The sequence below is a fragment of the Euprymna scolopes genome, chromosome 5 (genome assembly GCF_053919585.1).
Source record: "Euprymna scolopes isolate OS-2025 chromosome 5, ASM5391958v1, whole genome shotgun sequence".
NCBI lineage: Eukaryota > Metazoa > Mollusca > Cephalopoda > Sepiida > Sepiolidae > Euprymna > Euprymna scolopes.
The window spans coordinates 168,845,440-168,867,405 of record NC_136486.1 but is presented as its reverse complement, the minus strand read 5'-3'; the positions used below and the strand labels follow the sequence as shown (position 1 = coordinate 168,867,405).

The window sequence follows — 21,966 nt, the reverse complement described above, 5'->3', positions numbered from 1 at the left end:
AATTCCTTACATTAAATAAACTTGTTAAGTAAGAATTGGTTAATTCCTTACATTAAATAAACTTGTTAAGTAAGAATTGGTTAATTCCTTACATTAAATAAACTTGTTAAGTAAGAATTGGTTAATTCCTTACATTAAATAAACTTGTTAAGTAAGAATTGGTTAATTCCTTACATTAAATAAATTTGTTAAGTAAAAATTGGTTAATTCCTTACATTAAATAAACTTGTTAAGTAAAAATTGGTTAATTCCTTACATTAAATAAACTTGTTAAGTAAAAATTGGTTAATTCCTTACATTAAATAAACTTGTTAAGTAAGAATTGGTTAATTCCTTACATTAAATAAATTTGTTAAGTAAAAATTGGTTAATTCCTTACATTAAATAAACTTGTTAAGTAAACACAAGTTAATTCCTTACATTAAATAAACTTATTAAGTAAAAATTGGTTAATTCCTTACATTAAATAAACTTGTTAAGTAAGAATTGGTTAATTCCTTACATTAAATAAATTTGTTTAGTTAAAATTGGTTAATTCTTTACATTAAATATACTTGTTAAGTAAAAATTAGTTAATTCCTTACATTAAATATACTTGTTAATGAAAATTGAATTATTCCTCACACTAAATAAATTTGTTAATTCCTCAGCTTAAATCCGTAATCTTCGGATTATTATTTATAATTATTCACAACGTTTCGGTTGATGTAACATTCGACTTTATTCAGGTGCATCTTTTTTTAACGCAGACCCCACAATTTTAATGAACCACTGTTCTGCCAGATCAAACATACCCGTTCCTGTGTCTCGATACATCTTCTATCATCATATGTAATCAGTTTTTTAAAATAGTCAACAATATAGGACCCTCTTCCTGACCAGACACACACACAAACACACACACACATTCAGCTTTATATTATTAAGATTTATATATATATATAATAGCAAAAGATAGATAGATTGAGATATTAACAGCTAGATAGATAGATAGATAGATAGATAGATAGATAGATAGATAGATAGATAGATAGACTAACAGTATGATAGATTGCTTGATCAATTGATCCATTCATAAATCGCACAAGAACAACTAAATGTGGGGTTTCCCAGAGTAACATTGACAACGATCGGAGAAATAATGGATTATAAATTAATCCTTTCGGATTTAGTCGCTCGTTAACTCTGTTAATCCTTAAACGAGATGAACCACACCACCACCAACACTTAGTGTTTTGTTTTGTTTTTTGAGTTTTTATTTTTGCTTTTTGTTTTTGTTTTGTTTTTTGTATTTGTTTATTAAGTCTCTTGTGCATGCCACGCCTAAAATAAACTAGTTTCAGAAGCGACCGCGAATAAAAGCTTGAACAAAATATAAGAGAGTCGTTCGAAAATAAAAGCATATTATTTTTAACCTAAAAACTCGAAGATGAAAACGGTACCATTAAAACATGCGACCTTTTGTGCTATAAAACTTACTTTTCTACATAGTCACCACCATTCTCAATGAACTTTTGCAAAGAATTTAATGACCCATTTCTGCTTCTGACGCACGTTAATGACAGTTATTGCTTTTTTAGAGTCTGTCAATATCTGCAAATGAGACACGAAACTTTCAGGTCAGGAATGCATAAGTTCAACCATCATGAAACTCCCATGTGCGATTCTTTCTGATCCATTCGGGCAGAATAAAAAATATGGAACGCCTTACGTATTTTGCAAATTGAAAAAGACGCGGGAACGTCTAACGGGTCTCGTTTAAATTACTCGGCCTGAAATACGAGAAAGGGTTAAAACATTGGGGCTAAAATTAGAGGGGATATTGCATTGAATCTCTCGAACGCATTTTTAGAAAATCATACTCTTTTTTTCTTTCGTAAGTAAAAGCTGAACTTTGCTCCAAAAATTCAATTTCTCCGGATCCTATGAACACCTGTCCAATCTAATAATATACGAGAGGCGCTTCAAAAAAATGGCTTCTTATTTTTAATTCCGTCCGAATCAATCAAAGGGCATTACAAATTGCATTGTTATGATGACTGAGCTTATGAATTCATGACCTGAAGATTTCATCTCTCTGATGCAGATATTGACAGTGTGAGCCTCTAAGAAAGAAACGCCTGTCATATACATACGTCAGAAGCAGAGTTGCATTATTCAATTCCTAGGCAAAGTGCATGTAGAATGCTGGTGACTATGCAGAAAAATCAATTCTAAGGCACGTTTTATTTTCTGCATATGTTGGCAATCGTTCGTTTTAGGAGAAGCACTCCTCTCTTACAAATTTTTAACTAAAAATAAAAATATATATATTTATTTTTAGATTGACCCTCACAGGTTTCGTGTAGTTCATATTATTTACGATATGGCAGCCCTTTAGATTTTTTAACACTAAAGGACAAGAACTATTGTAAACCATTGATTGTATACAATTGATTCAAGACAGGCTGCGGTTTATATAATTTTCACAAATATTAGTATGTAAATCATGACACAACATTTCGTAATCGAAAGATCAGTTCTAAAGTATGTGGCAAAGCATCTATGTAATCTATCTACTCTTATATAAAAGGAACTGTCTGTGTGTCTGTCTGTGTGAGTTCGTTCCTTATGGACTCGAAAATGGTTGTATCAATTTTATGAAATATCACAAAATGTAATTTATGTTTCTGGCAGTGTTCTTAGATAGTCGAAAACGGCTGAGCCGATTTTTGTGAGAATTCACGCGAAGGTACTTTATATGCATGCCAGTGATTTTAGCTCGATTGGGTAACGGGGTGTTTTCAATAATTATCGAAAAACGATAATCGAAACATTTCGATGAAAGAAGTAATAGTCGATTTTGACACAGCCTGATATCACAAGTGCATTTGAGAAGTTTTATTACCACACAAGCTGAAAGGTTGGAATATAAAATCAACAGCAAGTTCTTTTATATGACAGGTGCGCACGCGAAATGAATATATATATACACACACACACATCTCTCTCTCTCTCTGTATATATATATATATATATATATATATATATATATTTACAAGGTAGTCACCACTTATCAAGGCCCGGAAGCAACTCGGGGATAAGGGTTATTGTGTTTACAGTACGTTAGTGTTGGAGATTTGATAAAGTGTCTTACTTAAGGAGGCGATTCATCAGGAATTTGTTCACATTGGACTTGAAGATATCCAAATTGTAGTCAGGTGGGAAACAGGCAACCGGTGCAGAGTTCCACAGGCGTGCACTTCTAAGAAACAAGCTTTGTTCATGGAATCTACGTTTTGATTTTGGCACAGATAAGGAGTGGGGAAAATTTTTGACAGTGGTTTCAGCTAGGCGGGTGTTTTTCGTGAAAGATTGGCGGGGGGGGGGACCAGAGATTGTAGTTCAGATGAGCACCTGCCATGGTAGTAAGGATAAAACAAAGACAGGCTCGCAACGTCTCTTCTGTGGGAGAGAGGTTGCAGGGTAGAGAAAAGGGCATCACCCACTAGGCCACGAAGTCTATTTTGTACTCTGTCAAGGAAGGATAGGCTGTTTTTAGCAGCTCCTGCCCAGATGTGGCAGCAGTACTCGATGCTTGGACGTACTTGGCTTTTAGACAGATCAAGAATTGCATCAGGGGTGAGATATCTTCTGGAGCGGTAGAAGGATCCTACCATTTTCGAGCGATCTTGGCAACTGACTTGATGTACGTATTCCATTTCAGGTCAGGGGTAAAGGTCAAGCCCAGAAGCTTATCAAAACATGGAGCCTCCCCTAGACGAGAGCCACCCATATCAATTGGTGCTAGATGGGGGTCAGAGAGTTGATGATGTAAAGATAGGAGCTTGGTTTTAGATGCATTAAAGGTAACCAGCCACCTCCCCCCCCCCAATGTACCACGCGCTCAAGATCGGAGGAGAGAAAATCTGAGAGAACTTTGTCATTTATGGCCTTTGATGTGTTGCTATAGATGGTCGTGTCATCAGCATAGATGTCAACGAATGATTTAAGTATGTGTTTTGGGAGATCATTGATGTAGATCAGGAAGAGAGTTGGGCCTAGGATGGACCCCTGAGGGACTCCAGCATTAATATTGATGGCATCTGATTTCTGCCCATCAACTACTACTCTTATGAGCCTATCGAAGAGAAATGATTTTATGATCGAGAAAACATTTCCAGTTATACCGTAACTGGAAATCTTGTGAAGTAGGCCCTTATGCCATACCTTATCGAAGGCCTTTGATATGTCAAGAGCAATTACCCTAGAGAGGAAGCCTTTGCCAAGAGATTCACTAATCCTATGAGATATAACAGTTAGCACATCTGCTGTAGATCTGGCAGAACGGAAACCATATTGCATGTCAGTAAGAAGGTTATTTCTTCTGAGGTGGTTGACTACTTCTCTATTTAATATGGATTCCAGCAGCTTACTCATGACACACAGGAGACTTATTGGTCTGTACTGAGAGGGAGAGGACTAATCACCTGAGTTCTTAAATACAGGGCATACTGATGTGTTTTTCCAGGGTGTTGGAAAGCACTTCTCTTTAAGGCAACGCTTAAAGAGTTTTGTAAGTATGGGGGCAAGTTCTAATTGTAAGCTTTTTCAGCACAATCATTGGAATGCCGTCAGGGCCAGTTGCTTTGCTGGAATCGAGGTTCATGATTAGCTTGGCGACCTCACGCACAGATATTTGTATGTTGCATAGCGTGATGTCTGTTTTAGGAGGAGTTGATGGCCTTCGTCGCATAGGGTAGAATAAGCTGCAAAGTTCTTGGCAAATAGTTTGACCTTGTCTGATGCTGACGAGATGACCCCAGGTCCATTGATGATGGTTGGGATAGAACGCAGGTTTCTGTTCAGGATCCTGTTTGCTATTTGTCAAAACCGGTGAGAACCAAGCCGCTGCTCAGCTACTTTGGATTTAACGGACTGAGCATATAGCTCTCTTGCATGTTTTATTACTCTTTTGCAGTGGTTGCTGGCAGTCCTGAAGGCAGCTTTAGTCTCATATATATATATATATATATATATATATATATATATATATATATATATATATATATATATATATATATATATATATACATGGTTGGTGCAAAAATAATGTTCAGTTATACAAGGTGACCTTAAAAAACGGGCCCAACTCTAATTAGGTCCCGTTTCTTAGTATTTTGTCCGAATGCTATGAAACTTTGGTCATAACTAGTTTATTATATTTAAAATATCACGTGAAAAACTAGAGTCTTTGGCCTTTTTTTCTCCCTTCTACAGCATTTTTGCACCAACTATATATATATATATATATATATGTATATATATATATATATATATATATATATATATATATATATATATATGAGAGGGAGAGAACGACAGAGGGGTAGAGAGCAGAGAAGGAAACAAAAAACGAAAAAGAAAGACCATGTAGATTGCCTTCATTAGTCGAAGGCAGACGACCTGCCAGGGTGTTTTCAATGATCAATAATTGTTGCTATACAAAACGTCCCAGCTGATCTGCGTGACTCCAACTCGCGGACAAGATGCGATCAGCAGACGCAGTTAAACGGTCGACTGGATTAATTTAACATGTCTATAATCCCGACACAAGATCGGTTCACTTGCACGCGATTTTAATCGGCAAAAATCCCAGAATGTTAAGCAGATTTCAAACTGTTCTCTAAAAAATGACTTTAATTTATTTCATGATTTTCTTAATCTTCGCCATTTTTAACGGGGCACACGCACCCCATACTATATATTTATTATTATTATTTAATAACCTGCAAGTATTTATTACAATCGTATGAAATTAGAATCTTTTTAGATAGGCAGCATGCAGATAGATATACACAGGTCAGGTTGCCTTTCCTCAGACTTTCGAAACATTTACCTGCTCAGAAAGTAAGAGGAGGCGGCCTTAGTGAGAGAAGATTGAAGTAGAAGCGGCCGGAATAATTGGAATGGAAGTATGGACTCGTACACAACGATCTTAAAGCGTCATTTTAACAACATATAATGAGAACATAAAACCTCCAGAATGGAAAAATTAGCATTAGGTAAAACGTTCTCAGAATGAGGGATAAAACTTGCTATGCCTCGCGACGATCATGTATTAAGCAAACCTAGTATAGATTTTAACACAATGTGGAAAGCATTTATTATAATATATATATATATGTGTATATATATAAAGCTGAATGTGTGTGTGTGTGTGTGTGTGTGTGTGTGTGTGTGTGTGTGTGTGTGTGTGTGTGTGTGGTCACGAATAGGCTCCTATATGGTTGATAAATAAAAAAAAATGATTATATATAAGATGTATCGAGATACAGCAATAGGTATGTTTGATCTGACAGAACGGTGGTTCATAAAAATTGTGGGGTCTGCGTTCGCGCCTGGTCCACAAAGTATGGAAATAAAAAAAATAAAAATAAAAAAAAACGTTTACAAGTGTTTTTGATATAGATGTACATAATAATACTTTGATAAGTATGTTTTAACTTAAATAGGGGTGGTATAATAAAATTGTGGTGTCTGCGTTTGCTCCTGGCCTCCATAGAATGGAAATAGGCACACACTTTAATAAAGATTTTTCATATCTATCTGCGTTAGTATACTTTGATAATTATGTTTCAGTTTGAAGAAATATGGTATAATAAAATTATGGGGTGTTCGTTCGCGCCTGACCTCCATAAAATGGAAATATGTCACAAAGTTTAACAAGGTTTTTAAATATAGATCCACAGAATATTGTGATAAGTGTTTCAGTGTGAACAGGTATGGTATAATAAATGATGGGGTTTATGTATTTTATTTTTACTTTCATCATATTTTGCTTTGGTTTTGATACCCCCAAATTCGAAGCTATCTCTTTACAACCCTTCCTTTTCATAACCTATCATACTTTCATAAATCAGAGTCTATTTTCTGTAGGCTGTTTTTGAACCCAGTCAACGACGGGTACTTTTGCTAGTATATATATATATAATTCGTATTAGCAAGGTAAGAAATTTGTAATAAAACGTTCAAATGGTTATTAAGAGTTATTTAATTGCAATATTTGAAATGAATGGCTCTCGTCTAAAAGAGACTCCCTGTTTGGGGCAAATTTCTCGGACTGACCTTTACTCCTGACCTGAAACGGAAAACTTACATTAATTCTGTTGCCAATGTCGACGGAAAAATGGTTACATTATTTTACTTCTTCAGAAGATATCTCACTCCTGACCCAATTCTTTACCTGAGCCAAATACGTAAGAAAATGGAGTACTGTTGCCATATTTGGGCGGAAGCTGTTCTAAGCACCCTATCTTGCCTTGACAACTTTCAAAACCGGCTTTGAAACTAGTATGTGATGCTTTACTTTCTTGCCTGCAACCTCTTTCCCACAAAAGAGACGTTGCAAGTCTGTTTCTGGTCTATCGTTATTTTCATGACAAATGTTCTATCGGAGCTTCAATATATGCTACTCCCTTGCCAAACTTCCACAAAACACGCTCGACTATCCATAACAATTATCATCAGTTTCTTTCATTCTCTATGTGTGCCTTAATCTAAACACAAAGTCCATGAACAACGCTTCTTTCCTAGAATTGCCCGCATGTGGAACTCTGTTCTGCTGGTCTGCTTTTCGGGTGTCTACAATGTAGTCATTTTCAAGTCCAATGTAAACAAGTTATTGTTGAGTCGCCCTTCTAAATAATCCATTTATACTCTATTTCCTCTACTAACTATAATTACACTGTTATCCTGATGACCACCATACACTCATTAACCCTTATCCTTAAGTGGCCTCCGGGCCTTGATAAGTGATAACCCCCAAATATTTTTTTAAAAAATACAACCATTTACTTATACAAGTAAAATTTGGCTACACATTTAAAAATATGTTTCATTCATAGCATTAATAAGTTTGGCAACTTCTAACCGTCATGCCTTTTCTTTATGTCTTTAGTTTGTATGTATAAAACTTTTTTATAAGTGCATTCTCTGATCGTCTTAAGAAGATAGCTCAATATGCGTCAAACTGGATTTAGTCGAGAGCAAAAAGACGTCAGGATGAACAGACGTTATCATTTTAACTGTGAAGCTGCTGACTGGAGCCAATGACTGGAAAATTTCTGTGGATCTCAAGACATCTCTACAATTTCCAGTCCACATAATCCAAACAGAAAAACGGCCAGACATTGTAGCATGGTTTGATTTAAAACCGAGTGTCCTGCTTATAGAACTGACAAGAGAACTGGGAGGGAGGGGCTAACGGAAGAAAACCCGATATGAGACACTGCGTGTCAACTGCGTGGGAAACGGTTGGAGATGACATGTGATTCCTATTGAGATTCGTCGTCGTGGATTTCTAGGACACGCATTCATTTCGTTTCTTACAAAAATAGGAATCATGGGCCACAATCATAAAATTCCCTCTGATCGTCTTATGAACATTTGCTGAATTTGGTCGGGAGCGAAAAGACTTCAGCATGGACAGACGTTATAGTTTCTCCTTGTTGATCTCTTTTGTCTTTTTGTTGTTCTTTTTGTTTGTTTTTTATGCCCTGGCCGGTGGCAAAAGCTGCTTGGTTACATCCAGAGTGGCAGTACTGCCTTTAGCTACCGAGACTGTGTTATCACTTTGGTTGGCAGCTGATGAGTGGCAGGGTATCGCACATGCTTTTGCATGTTGTATGATAAAATTTGTAATATATATGTTTTTCAGACCGTGACACCAAAAGAGGCTGGCAAGAGTGCATTGAGAATGGTGGTGACTATGTAGAAAAAAGTCTGGAGAACAAAAGATAGATCAATTTAGTAGCTCCACACCATTCTTCGTAGCTTTTCAACGTTTTAGTTTCTGAATTAAAAATAAGCGGCTTTACGATCCACGTATATATATATATATATATATATATATATATATATATATATATATATATATATATATATAGTATAATTACATTTTTATACTTACAAACACTAGTGTTTCATGCTTTCGGAAATCATCAGTGCGGGCAGCCCCGATTACAGCCGGTCGGGAGATTCAAAGCCGGCTACGATTCCATCTCTGACTTTATTAGAAAGTAACAAATTGCTCGACCAACATTAACCACACCGAGAATATACTTGAAATTAGCATTTATGAAGTGTAAACGTGATTTTAATATCAAGATCTGCGCACGTGAGCTTAAGTGACCGACTTATTTCATTTCAACATAAAATGCTCAGCAATAAAAACCCAGTTCTTAAAAGGGCAGATATAATGATTACTATAATTATTTTTAATACCTACAGACACTAGTGTTTCATCAATTCGGGAATTATCAGTATATCTATCTATCTATCTCTCTTTCTCTTTATATATATATATATATATATATATATATATATATATATATATATATATATATATATCCGCGGATTAAGGACTATCCACTTATCTTGTGCTTCCTTTTTTAAAATTAAATATGTTTTTAACTCTTTTTCAATGTGTCTTTTAACATGTTTTATTAATCATTTGTTCATATTATAGAGAGAGAGAGAGAGAGAGAGAGAGAGGGAGAGAGAGAGGCAGACAGACAGACATTGTTGAACAGCACGGAGTGATTCTGCTTAATCGTCGTTTTTGTAATTTCTCCATTTTTTTATGGTCGTTCTAATATCTCAATCGAATTCGTGTAAAAAAGTTCTAGGTTCGATTTGTCCATCTGTTTTTTTTATTTTTATATTTTCAAGTACTTTAAATGTTGTATAGCCACTATCATATTGGGGAGACACAGGGTACATATATACGATGGTGATGAGGGAGAGAAGGCATTAGACATTTATACCGTTCTGTGATGTTTCTTCTTAACACATATATTAGCGAAGAGGGAGGGTGACCAGTTCTTTTAATACAGGAGGAGGGGACAGTTATTACTCATCTTCGACTCTCGCTCCTATATTGAGAATTCATTTCTGCCATGACGTCATACGTGTGTCCAAAAGCGTGATCGACCCACGTGGCCTAAACATGCGTGGTTCGCACATGTTTCCAAACCATTTCTGCAGACAAAGAATTCTTACTAACCTATTTTTCGACCTAACTTATTTTTCAATATGTTTTAAAATTGCCATTGTTCGTTCTTCTCTAACTGACCTAATTTTAATTCAGTTTTCATAAAAAGAATTAAACTATTCAAATTCCTTTTACAACATCTCTAAACTATTTTATGTGAAACTGAACAATGCGAAATTCCTTTGTGAATCTATTACTGAACTTTGCTTACAAGGTTCGAATCTCGGTCTATCCTACTATCATTTTTACTTACAAGAAAACGGCAACCTTTCTCGTAACATAAACTGATTTTCTTCAGTCGTCTTCAGGCTGTTTTTGATTACTGTTTCGTTTAAAATGTGGGTGCTTCATATGCTTCAGTTCAAATCACATTTAAATTACTTAAAGTAGTAAAGCGTCTCGTTTCTAAAAAATGTTTTCAATGAGTTAAACGTGGCTAAAATAAATATACAATGGTTTAAAAGTGTGATTTATAAAATGGTACAATTTTTTGTACTAATTTTAATTTATTTATAAATTTATATTACAACATATATATTGACGAAATCGCATGCTTATAAAATCATTATCCATGGCATTGTGGTGATCAGTTATGATTTTTTCATTTACTGATATTGTCGAAAGAAAATCGATACAAATCAAGAACACGATTCATTGTTTTGTGATCTACTTGAAGTCGACATTTTCTGTTTCGATTACTGGCGGGCGCTGACAGCGTTTTCTTTGCTCTCCGATAAATGTCTTCATATCAATAGAAACCTATTCATGCAGTTCTTTTCTATGTTTCTTTTATTTTGCGCTGAATTCATGAATTGTCCATTCCGATCGAACACGGCTTCAGGAATTGGTTTAAGAGGTGAAGAAAAAACGCATATAATAACGACTAACATCTTATAAATCACTGAGGTTGACAGTCCTGTATTTATATAACACATAATTGACAAACACAAATCCTACCTTCAACACGAGCTCCCTCTCACACACACACACGTACACACGTACACACACACACACACACACACATACATATATATATATATATATATGTGTGTGTTATATAGAGGTCTTATTCAGAGAGAGGGTCTTTGTGAGAGTTTTATTAAGAGGGAGCCTTATTATAAGTGATGCTTAGAAAGAGTCTTATTAGAGTGTTTGTCGTTAAGAGAGAGTCTTATTACAAGTGATGTTGTAAGGGAGAGATGTTGAGAGACTTAGAGAGATTGCTGCGTTCCGTGTTCGTGTTATGAAGAATGTCGTTGTTTCTGTTATGAAGCGATTCATATATATTAAAAACTGTTCATACTTAGACGTGTTGAAGAAGGATATGAGAAGTTCTTAAAGTGAGGAGATAGTGTTCAGACATTGTGTAGACAGTCTTCAGACAGTCTTAGTGTAGATATGAGATGTAGATTCATATTGTGGATATGAGATGTGTATGTCACGACATTTTATAACACAATCATATAGACATATAATAACAATTCAATTTACCTTTTTGTTGAATCACAACACAAGACGACGTTTACAAAAACACATGATGGTTTTATTTCTTCACGACCGGCCGTGGTTTTCTCATTAAGAATTCAAAGCTTCACATATTAAGTTTCAAAGTGACCGTCTTCGCTTCTAGACGTTCGAATTCCAAACTCCAGACTCTCTCTGAGTTTCTCCGCTTCCGTCTGCTTAACTCTCAAGTTTTTCTAACTATTTCTAGAACTTTCTATTTTCCATGACGTCATACACATGTTAAAACATGTGCCTCCTTTCACGTGTTCTGGACATGCGTGTCCAAAACTTTTCCTTTTTTTTACAAAAGGAATTTTAACCTATACTCAGTAACCTATTTTTCCAATATGTTAAAAACATTATCTTATAGTTGCATTCTTTCAATTAAATTTTCATAACGAAATTGACAGTGCACATTCTTTTCTTGAAATATTTTATCTATATTCTAAACAATCGTTTGCTTTACATTCCTTTTTCTAATTCTCACACGTAATCTATTTCTAAACCTAAATTACGAGGTTCGAATTTCGTATATTGCTATTTCATTTTCATTTTAACTAAATCTCTCTATTTTTATACTTACATGAAAAGGGGACAGCCCTTATCATGTAACATCCCTCCCTTCCATATTTCACAAAAAAAATGTATGCATTTTTAAATTTAGTACATTTTTTCTACATTTACACAACCACACATCTAGGAAAGATCAGGCTAAAAAAAATCTCTTTCAGTCAGCCCTCCTCGGCCGACTTCACAATTATTATATTTTTATAAGATCAGAACCTTTCTGATCTCCTTGGCATTTGCTTTTTGGGTGTAGGGTCTTTACCTATGATTCACATCAGCTACTTGCTAGCCACGCATATGCCGCAGACTAGAGGTTTCCACCTCCTTCGAAATGGACGACTTCCTTCGTCCCAAAAGTGTCCTGATCAACTCTTTCTGCATAGTTAGTCTTATCAAGTATGGCTTGTTTCTTTTTTCTATAACTATCTTATACGGGACATACCAAAGCCCATAACCAATCTTCTTGGTTGGCTTTAACTATCAAGATATACCCTTTTTTTCTCTCATACGGATTCACTCGGATTTCCTTGCTTGGATTCTTGAACTTCCCCTTTCCAAGATCCAGCAGATATATCCCACACACACACACACACACACATATATATATATATATATATATATATATATATATATATATATATATATATATATCAATTCAAAGAATTGTTCAAGTTTACAAACTGGATTATTCTGTAAAGTTAAAGTAAGTATCAATATCTATACTAATATTTATAGGATAATCCTAACCAAACGAAAAAGCTCAATATTTAAGATAGAGAATTATTAGAGAATTCAATATAAACTCTATAAATTAGAAATCACAATAATTTATTATTCGACAAGGCTGGACTTCATTTGAAATATCTTTTCACCCATACATTTTTATTATTATCAACTTTCATACGAATACGACTTCTTACTTGATCAATAGTTTTCAGTTGTTTATGTTCTAATAACCAGCAAAATTTATAGCCTGTCTATGAATTTAATTTTGCTAACTCTTTTCCTCTGATGATAAAAAATATTCTTTGAAACTCCGTGAAATAAGGAAAATTTCGAAGTGTTTGCCTTGTCGAATAAGAAATTGTTGTAATTTCTCATTTACAGAGTTTATATTAAATTCCTTATATAAATGATCCATGGCTGAAAATTGAGGCTTTTATTTGGTTAGGATTATTCAATTATATTAACTTGATTTTTGCATTTTAATCTTTAATTTAATTAAATAAATAAATGGTTGCATGAATCAACAGAAGGTTCTTCATGTTGCAATATAGACTACAAAACTAAATCACTGCGGAGAAACAGGTGAGTTTCATCCTAGTGCACCGTATTGAGCTCCCAATTAGAGCAAGCAGTCAATCGATTTGATTGACAAATGTGCGATTTCACCGATTTCGATGACAATAAAAATATTGTTAATATGGAATACTCGTTGATACTCATTTAATTCCAGGCAACGTCGGGTTTTCCTTTTGTTGTATCTGTGTGTGAGTTTGTTCTATGTACTCGGAAACGATTGGGCTTATTCCTTTGAAATTTCACACAAAAACACTTTATGTGCTTGGGTGTGTTCTTAAGTAGACTTTGTATCGGAAATCGACAATCGAAAAAATTCCATTAAAAAAAAGAACGGTCAGATTTTGAAGAAGTTAACATCCTTCTACAGCCTAACATTACAGGTGCATGTGAGATGTTTTATCACTGCACAATTAGAAGGGCAACAAATCAACAGTATTTTTTATAAGAGACAGAAGCAACACTGAATCATTTGCATTTTAAACTTAAATTCAAGCCATTATATAAAAATACTTTCATAAAACTAACGGTAGGTTCTCTAAGGTGCAATGTAAACTACAATGTCTTGTGAACTAAGTCACTGTTAAGTCACTGTGAGGGGGGTACGTGAAGCTTGCGTCCTGTACACCGTGGGGGGTTCCCGACTAGAGCAGGCAATAGTCGATTTGATTAAAAAAGGTGCGATTTCACCGATTTCAATGACAATAAATTAGAAGTTGTTGATCCTCATTCCATCCCGAGCAACGTCGAGTCTCCTTGTAATGATATATGTTAATGAGTTCGATCAAATAAATAACGGAAAAAGTAAGGATTACTGCAATGGGCTAGAAAATATGGAAGAAGATATTAAAAAACGAAATTAAGAATTGAACAAGAACGACTATGTTTTAGATGCCACCAACAGAAAATACTATTTTAAAGTTAAGCGTTACGGACCAATGTAAATTCTGTTTAAAACTTGAGCCTGAATAACCAACGGAAATGCAATTCTAAACATAAGCGTGAGCAACCAAGGAAACTACTATTTCAAAGTAAAGCATGACACATACCGTGAATTTAACAGAGAGATTCAAGGTGCATCTATTCTTGCGAATGTTTTGAGAAATAAAGAAAGAAAACAGAAGTTTAACCAATCCGAAAAGTGTATTTTACTCCATCGTGGAACAACGTGGGCTTGCAGAAAAGAGTAAATGGCCAACATGCGTGAGTTAAATAGAATCTGTCCTTAGCATGACAGGAAATATTTTTATATACGCATGCATTTTCATCAAAAATGAATTAGTCAAAGTAATACCATCCTATCTGTTGCTTCCTCGGCCCTAGGAAAACTTCTGAGGCAATGTCGTCTCTATATAAAATTATGATAGACTTCTGAGAAGGTGCCACAGATCGTTAAAGTTTACATTACCTTGAAAGCTAGTGCAGATCCATTCTTGAAAACAAAAGACGTTTCTACTCTCTCTCCCTCTCTTTCTCTCTCTCTCTCTCTCTCTATATATATATATATATATATATATATATATATATATATCAGCCTCTTTAAGAAACTCGGTTCTTATTGTTGAGCACTTTAACGTTGAAATAGAAAGTCGGTCACCTAATCTTGCATATGTAGATCATAGTGTTATAATCATTAGATCACTATGGTTGGATGTTACGACATTTAAAAGATAAATGTCAAAACTTCAACGAGATTTCTCGCGGTTGAGATTGTCCGTGAGGTTTGAAACTCGCTAATAGAGTCAGAGATGGTTCGAATCCTCCAGCCGGTAGTAATAGTGTCACCCTGCACATTATTCCCGAAAGATGAAAAACTAGTGTCTGTATGTATAAAAAAATATTATTGTAAATTGGGTAAAACAAGGCTGAGAGGGAAAATATAACGAAATACCTTATAGTGTTACATGATAAGGGCTGTCCCCTTTTCATGTAAGTATAAAAATGGAGAATTTAGTTTAAAATGAAAATGAAAGAGCATAGGCGAAATTCGAACCTCGTAATCTAGTTTAGAAATAGATTACGTGTGAGAATTTAAAAATGTAAAACAAACATTTGTTTAGAATATAGATAAATATTTCAAGGAAAGAATGTTAACTATCAAGTTTGTTATGAAATTTTAAATTGAAAGAATGCAGCTTATAAGATAATGTTTTAACATATTAGAAAAAATAGGTTACTGAGAAATAGGAAAAGTTTTGGACACGTATGTCCAGGACACGTGAAAGAATGCACATGTTTTAACATGTGTATGACGTCACGGAAAATAGAAAGTTCTAGGAATAGAGAAAAACTTTAGTTAGTCAGTCAGTGAAAAAACTCAGAGAGATCCAGACGTCTAGAAGCGAGACGTCACTTCAAGAAAAAAATGTGAAACTTGTAATTCTTGATGATGGAATCACGGCCGTGTGTAGAATAAACCATCAAGTGTTTTTTGTAAAGCTCGTCTTGTGTCTTATGATTCTTACAAAAAGGTAAAGTCCAATTGTAATTATATATTTGTGTTATATACCTTTACATATACGTCTCAACATCATCATGTCCGAATTGTCTGAACATTATGTCCTCACTCAAAGAGCTTTTTTCTTCTTCTACACATCTAAGGAATGAACATTTTAATATATAAGAATAATAACATGAACAATCTATGTAAGTCTCTTACAACAAAATCTCTCTCTCGAACTCTCTCTGAGTCTTACAACATCCCTCACTGTAATAAGACTCCTTCTAAGCATCTCTTCCTAAGACTCTCTCAATGAGACCCCCTATATAACAATAGTCTTATATACTTGAAAAGAAATTTGAATCTTTGGAAGATCTCTATAATTCTAGTAATTATAGGAGCATCTGGGCACATGAAAAAGAATTTTTTAAAACTACCTGGAAATATATCCGGTGAACCGAGTGAAAGAGTGATTCAAACAATTACAACTTAAAGATACGATCAGAATCTTAAAAAGATCTCTCGGTTGGAATATATCAGATATCGGGTGAATCCTTGGCGTCCGACAGGATGCCCCATTCCCAACTTATACAATCAGATAAAAAAAAATTTTAAAAAGATAACTCGTTGAATGAGTTAACAAAAGGGAATTAACGCTTTAAAAAAATATCAGAGTTAATTCCTAGTGACACAAAAACAGAAAACTCTGATCAAGTTTATAGTAAAAGAGTGAAGACTACTTTTTGTAATTTAAATATTATTCGTTCAAGGCAACGTTTAACAATAATATATCAGTTTTGTTGGTTTCTTTTTATAGTTTTTTTTTTTTTAATTTTAGCCAGATGTATACACCCGCATACACACAGAAACACCGGCTATTTGCATAATAAACTAGACTATCCGTGCTTCGACAATTTATCATCATTTAAATATATACATTTTTTTTTAATTACATTTTCACCCCAAACAAGGCACATTGCCACTTTGGTGTAGGGCGCTACCATCAAGGGCAACAACTACTGGGATACTATGTAGGGATTTGAGCAGCAAGATATCGGTTCACGTTGCACTTGAACTTGAACTGCACGTCAGTACAGTTGGGGAAGCAGGGACCTGAAATGGAATTCCAAAATCTAGCGGTTCTGGGGAAGAAGCTACTGGAGTAGAAAGATCTTTTACATCTAGAGATCTCTACAGTGTGGGGGTGGGATTTAGCAGCCTGTCGGATTTGTCGAGAGTGTTAAGGTCGTGGGGGCACAAGTGCGTGCAGTTCGTCAGAGCATTCATCATTAAAATACTTGTAGAACAGGCAGAGGGATGCAACGTTTCGTCGATGGGACAGAGGCTGAAGCTTAGATGCCAGTTCAGGGCCTATCAGATTTGCGACTCTATTTTGAACCTTGTCAAGGAGCGAGAGGCAATATTATTAATATGGATAAATTAACAGTAAAACGTATTTCCTTTTTTTAAAATGCCAATCGTGAATGCAGGCCTCAATATTATTGGTATGAATAAATTAAAAGTAAAGCATATTTCCTTTTTATAAAACAAGACTAAAATTATTTATTTACAAAACTATATGCTGACGCACTATATAATTAGGTTTTTTGGGGTTTTTTTCATTCATATAAGAAATATCAAGTCACAAAAAATGACTCTTTGACCTCTTGGATCAAATTGTAGTATCTTTGTTCTACAACATCAGTACAATTTGACGCCGGAAGTGTTTATGTAATTATCTCCCTTGAAAAAATTTCGAGCAGATATACAAACAGAGAAATTGTCGCTTATATTATATATAAAGTGTAATTTTCTATAGTGCAGCACTATTAATTGTCGTTCATTCTTTCCTCATTAGAGAATTAACTATTTGAAAAAAAAGAAGAAAAAAAACAGAGTTGCTTCCCTTTCATTAGTTGCTGCAGACATCTCTAGCTAAGTTTGGCGTTAAATAATGAATAATTTAATTTTAATTTTTGATATTATTCATTCCGGGCAACATAGATCAAGAAAATACTAACTTTGTAGATTTTTGTTTTGTATATTTTTACTTTAAACCGGACATACACACACGGACAACTGCTCTTTATATAATAGGTAACTTGCAATGTTCTATACTTTACCCTACATAAATGCTGAGCACTCTGTTACGGTGTGAGAAGAATGGGTATGCTTAAAATGTGTCAATGCACGATTGGCGAGAAAAATTCTATTTCCAACGTTACTGTAATAGAGCGACCGACAGACAGAGCCTATTATGTAGATGTTTGCATGCATCAAAAATCAAATACGTTTATCAAGCTGCACAGTTATCAATAAAATGTCTATTTAACACGTAAGCGATTTCCTTTTCTTCTCTTTAACCCTCTTTCTCAAATAAATGACGTATTCTGTCTCTGTTCTATCGTTACTTTCATAAAGAGTACTCGACTGAGCTCCAATTTATGCTCCATCAACTTTAAAATATTCTCAACAAACACTCCTGTAGCTACAACCACTGTCTACAATTTACCTGTAAACTATCTTGGCTTAAAATTAAACGAAAATATCATGAACAAAGTTCCATTCCTAGAACTGCGTGTTTGTCGAACTCTATACTACGAGGCTTCTTTCCAGATGACTACAACATGGTGATTTTCAAGTCCAATCTAAACAAGTTCGTGTTTAGCCATCCTCTTAAATAATCAAATTCTAGCCAATTTCCATTACTATCAATCATTACGGTTTTGTCTTAGCGACCACCTGATATTTATTATTACTTATCCTCAAGTGGAATTCGGGCCTTGATAAACGGTTACTCCCTGTTAGAAAAAGCCAGATAATGTTTCAAAGACGTGTAGACGCATCTAAAAAAATATAGTTAAAAATAGAGAAATAAAAAAATTGAAAACGAACATTTCTTTTTTGTTAAAAATGTAACTTCCCCAAGAATTCACGAAAAACCGAAGAAACTTTTTTATTGCATTTTAACCCCAAACAAGACTCAGTGCCACTTTGCTTTGATGTTGGGGGAGGCTACTATTTGAGACATAATTTAAAGGGATACTATGTGGGTAGTTGAGCAGCAAGCTGTTTGTTTACATTACACTTGAATGTCTGCATGTCAGTACAGTGATGGAAGCAGGAACTCCGAAGGGAATTCCAAAATCTAGCAATCCTAGGGAAGAAACTATTAGAATAGAAGGTTTTCTTACATTTGGCGATGTATACTATGTGGAGGTGGGATTTTGCTGCTTGTCGGGTTTGTTGAGGTATTTACGTCGAGGGGGTACAAGATCTTGTACTTTTGGCTTCATTCTTACCATTGTCGGTAATGAAGTGTGCGAAAAAAAATCGCTGAGGATCAATTCATGTTTTCTTTCAATTAACTGTCGAGTTATTGACATCAGCTAAACAAATGAACAACTGATATTAAGAATTATTGAGCGCGAGATTTATAATCACGTGATTAACATGATTGTTGAATGTCAAGTTGATATAAGGAAGGGGCAGATTATTTGTAACCTTTCCCGCGGAAAACTCTAGTATTTAATCAACATTAAGAATATATGATGTCAGTATTTATATGGTGTTCGCCTATATTAGGCAAATTTAAAAAACCCGACTGTTAACAATTTCCAACAAAGAAAAAATGGATGACAAAACAAAATAGTCCACAAATAATGGTTACCAAAGGCAACGCATTGTCTATTTTTGTTTATTTTTAATCGGATATAGTTTCTATTAAAAAGTTAATTTTTAACAAATTTAATTTTAATAAAAAAATACATCTCGTCTTATTAAAATTTTAGTAATAGATAATTCAGAAATAAAATCCCCTTTGCTTGATAATTTTATTGACGTTATAATTATTTTTTTCTAAATTTTTCGGCTAAAACTAGAATACGAAATACCTCAGAGTGTAAGAACTAAATCTCCCTTTACCAAACAAGACGAGTTTTTCACTGGAAGAATATCGGAGGTTACATTGAGAGAAGGTTATGCAAATAACACTTAAGGTGAGAACATTAGGCCGATTAAGCCAAAGAATATAAACAACTATACCTTATCTAAAAAAAATGATGAACTATAAAACAATAGTTCTTTTTGTTTTGTTTTTTTATCGTTTACTTCTATTTATCTGACAATTTAAAAGTAAACAAAAAAAGTTTAAAGGATTTTCGACCATTTATTACCTTGGAAAACAAATCGAAAAACTGTAAAACCAAACAAGCAAATATATGCGAAATTAATGTTACCAAAAGCAATATATTTTGCACAAGTTGAACACAGGAGGCTTTTGATCCTAAATATCTTTTTTTCCGTAAAAACATTTTATCCATTCCCCAAATCTGGTCCATGTTGGTTATCCATGTCAATTTAATGCTACTTATATACAATGATATACTATTTGGTGTGACACTGGTCAGCTGGTACCACGTGACCTAACATTTCTGAGATCAAAACGAGATTAGAATTTTAGGGAACATTTTCGTCCACTTATACCTATTTCTAAATTAATCAGTCATCATAGTTGCTTCCATCTTGTCAATACACCGGCCATATCCCACATTGACTACCCCCACCCCCATAAAAACATATTTCTGTATATCTAAAGCGCTCATCTATCAGGTCATCATTTCACTTCCCAGAAACCATCAGCGCCGGCCGCAGATGAAGACTTCACCAGACGGACCAGATGTCAACATCCATTTGGTTTGTGACCACTCCTCTTCATTTCTTTTAATGAAAATGTATTAGCGCGTCGATTCTGCTGTGATGCATAGGGAAGGGGTGTCTCAAACTAGTCGGGAGAGATTACCCCAGAGGCGGATGTAAGAAGCTGATCATCCCGAGGGACGACCTAGGGTTGAGATCCACTTCACGTCATTTACCAAGCGATAAGTGATGTTGACGGGTAGGGGTCAGTGGTTGACGTCCTACGTTATCGGTAGTTTGTTGGTAGGGACGAGGTGCAGTGACGTAGGTTTTCTACATTTGTGAACTGACAGTAAAGAAATACAAAATTACAATGCTTATAGAGCTTTGATTATCTTTGCTGAATAATGACTCAAACGCACACTAGTTCGAAAATATACCGTATATTTCTATCTCATATTTCGGCAGTCTTTGTTACAGGAAGATTCACCGTTTATCAATACCCAGAAGCCATTCGAGGACAGGCTAATGTTGGTAAAGATTTGTTTAGTCATTGTAATGAAAAGGGGTGATTTCTAATCCTGTTCTTTTTTTTGCGACTCAATACCCAGAAGCCATTCGAGGACAGGCTAATGTTGGTAAAGATTTGTTTAGTCATTGTAATGAAAAGGGGTGATTTCTAATCTTGTTCTTTTTTTTGCGACTGATCATCAGTTAACGTTTAAGCCCGTGCGTCATTTCGCTTATGTATTCTGTGACTTTTATGTTCATAAACGATTAAGTTTATATTGTCATTAATTTTTTATCATCTTTCTTTGTCCTTGTATCACATAATATTTGCGTTAGAATTTCATTTTTAAAATGTCCACAGAAACATTTCCTTTTTGCCGAACTTCTTTAATATTTAATTTTGTTAGTTTACTTTACGGAATGTCAACACCTTTAGTTTTGATATAATGTAGATTTTAGTAATTTAGTAATCTTGAGGAAATATGTTAAAATCCTATAATATGTATTATTATAATTCGTTATTTATGATGCCGATTTATTTTATAGTTTATGCCTCTATATATGTGTCGTGTGTTGCGAATCCGATATTGACAACTTTGAAACGAAGGTATTCACTGCGAAATATTAGATAAATATGGGCATCGTAAGACTCACGATTACAATGTAGACATAAGATTAATAAGTCGAAAAAATAAATAATTACATTGCATATTGTCTCTTTATTCTATTAGTATCTAATCTCTCACCCATACACTCTTTCAGTTCACAAGATGCTTTTAATTATCAGAACTTTCTAAAGCTCAAACTCAAACCTTATATTTCAAAGCAAACACACACACACACACACACACACACACATATATATATATATATATATATATATATATATATATATATATATATATATATATATATATATATATATATTTGTTGCTGGCTATCTTGCTGTTGCTTGTTGCTGGATCTCAACATT

General features: G+C 34.4%; 1 protein-coding gene across 3 annotated transcripts in view; it reads left to right on the top strand.

Annotated features, from left to right (window-relative positions):
- Window positions 1-21,966, top strand: part of LOC145277036 (vesicular glutamate transporter 1-like) — a 766,656-nt gene that overhangs the window by 405,323 nt on the left and 339,367 nt on the right. The window lies entirely within an intron of this gene.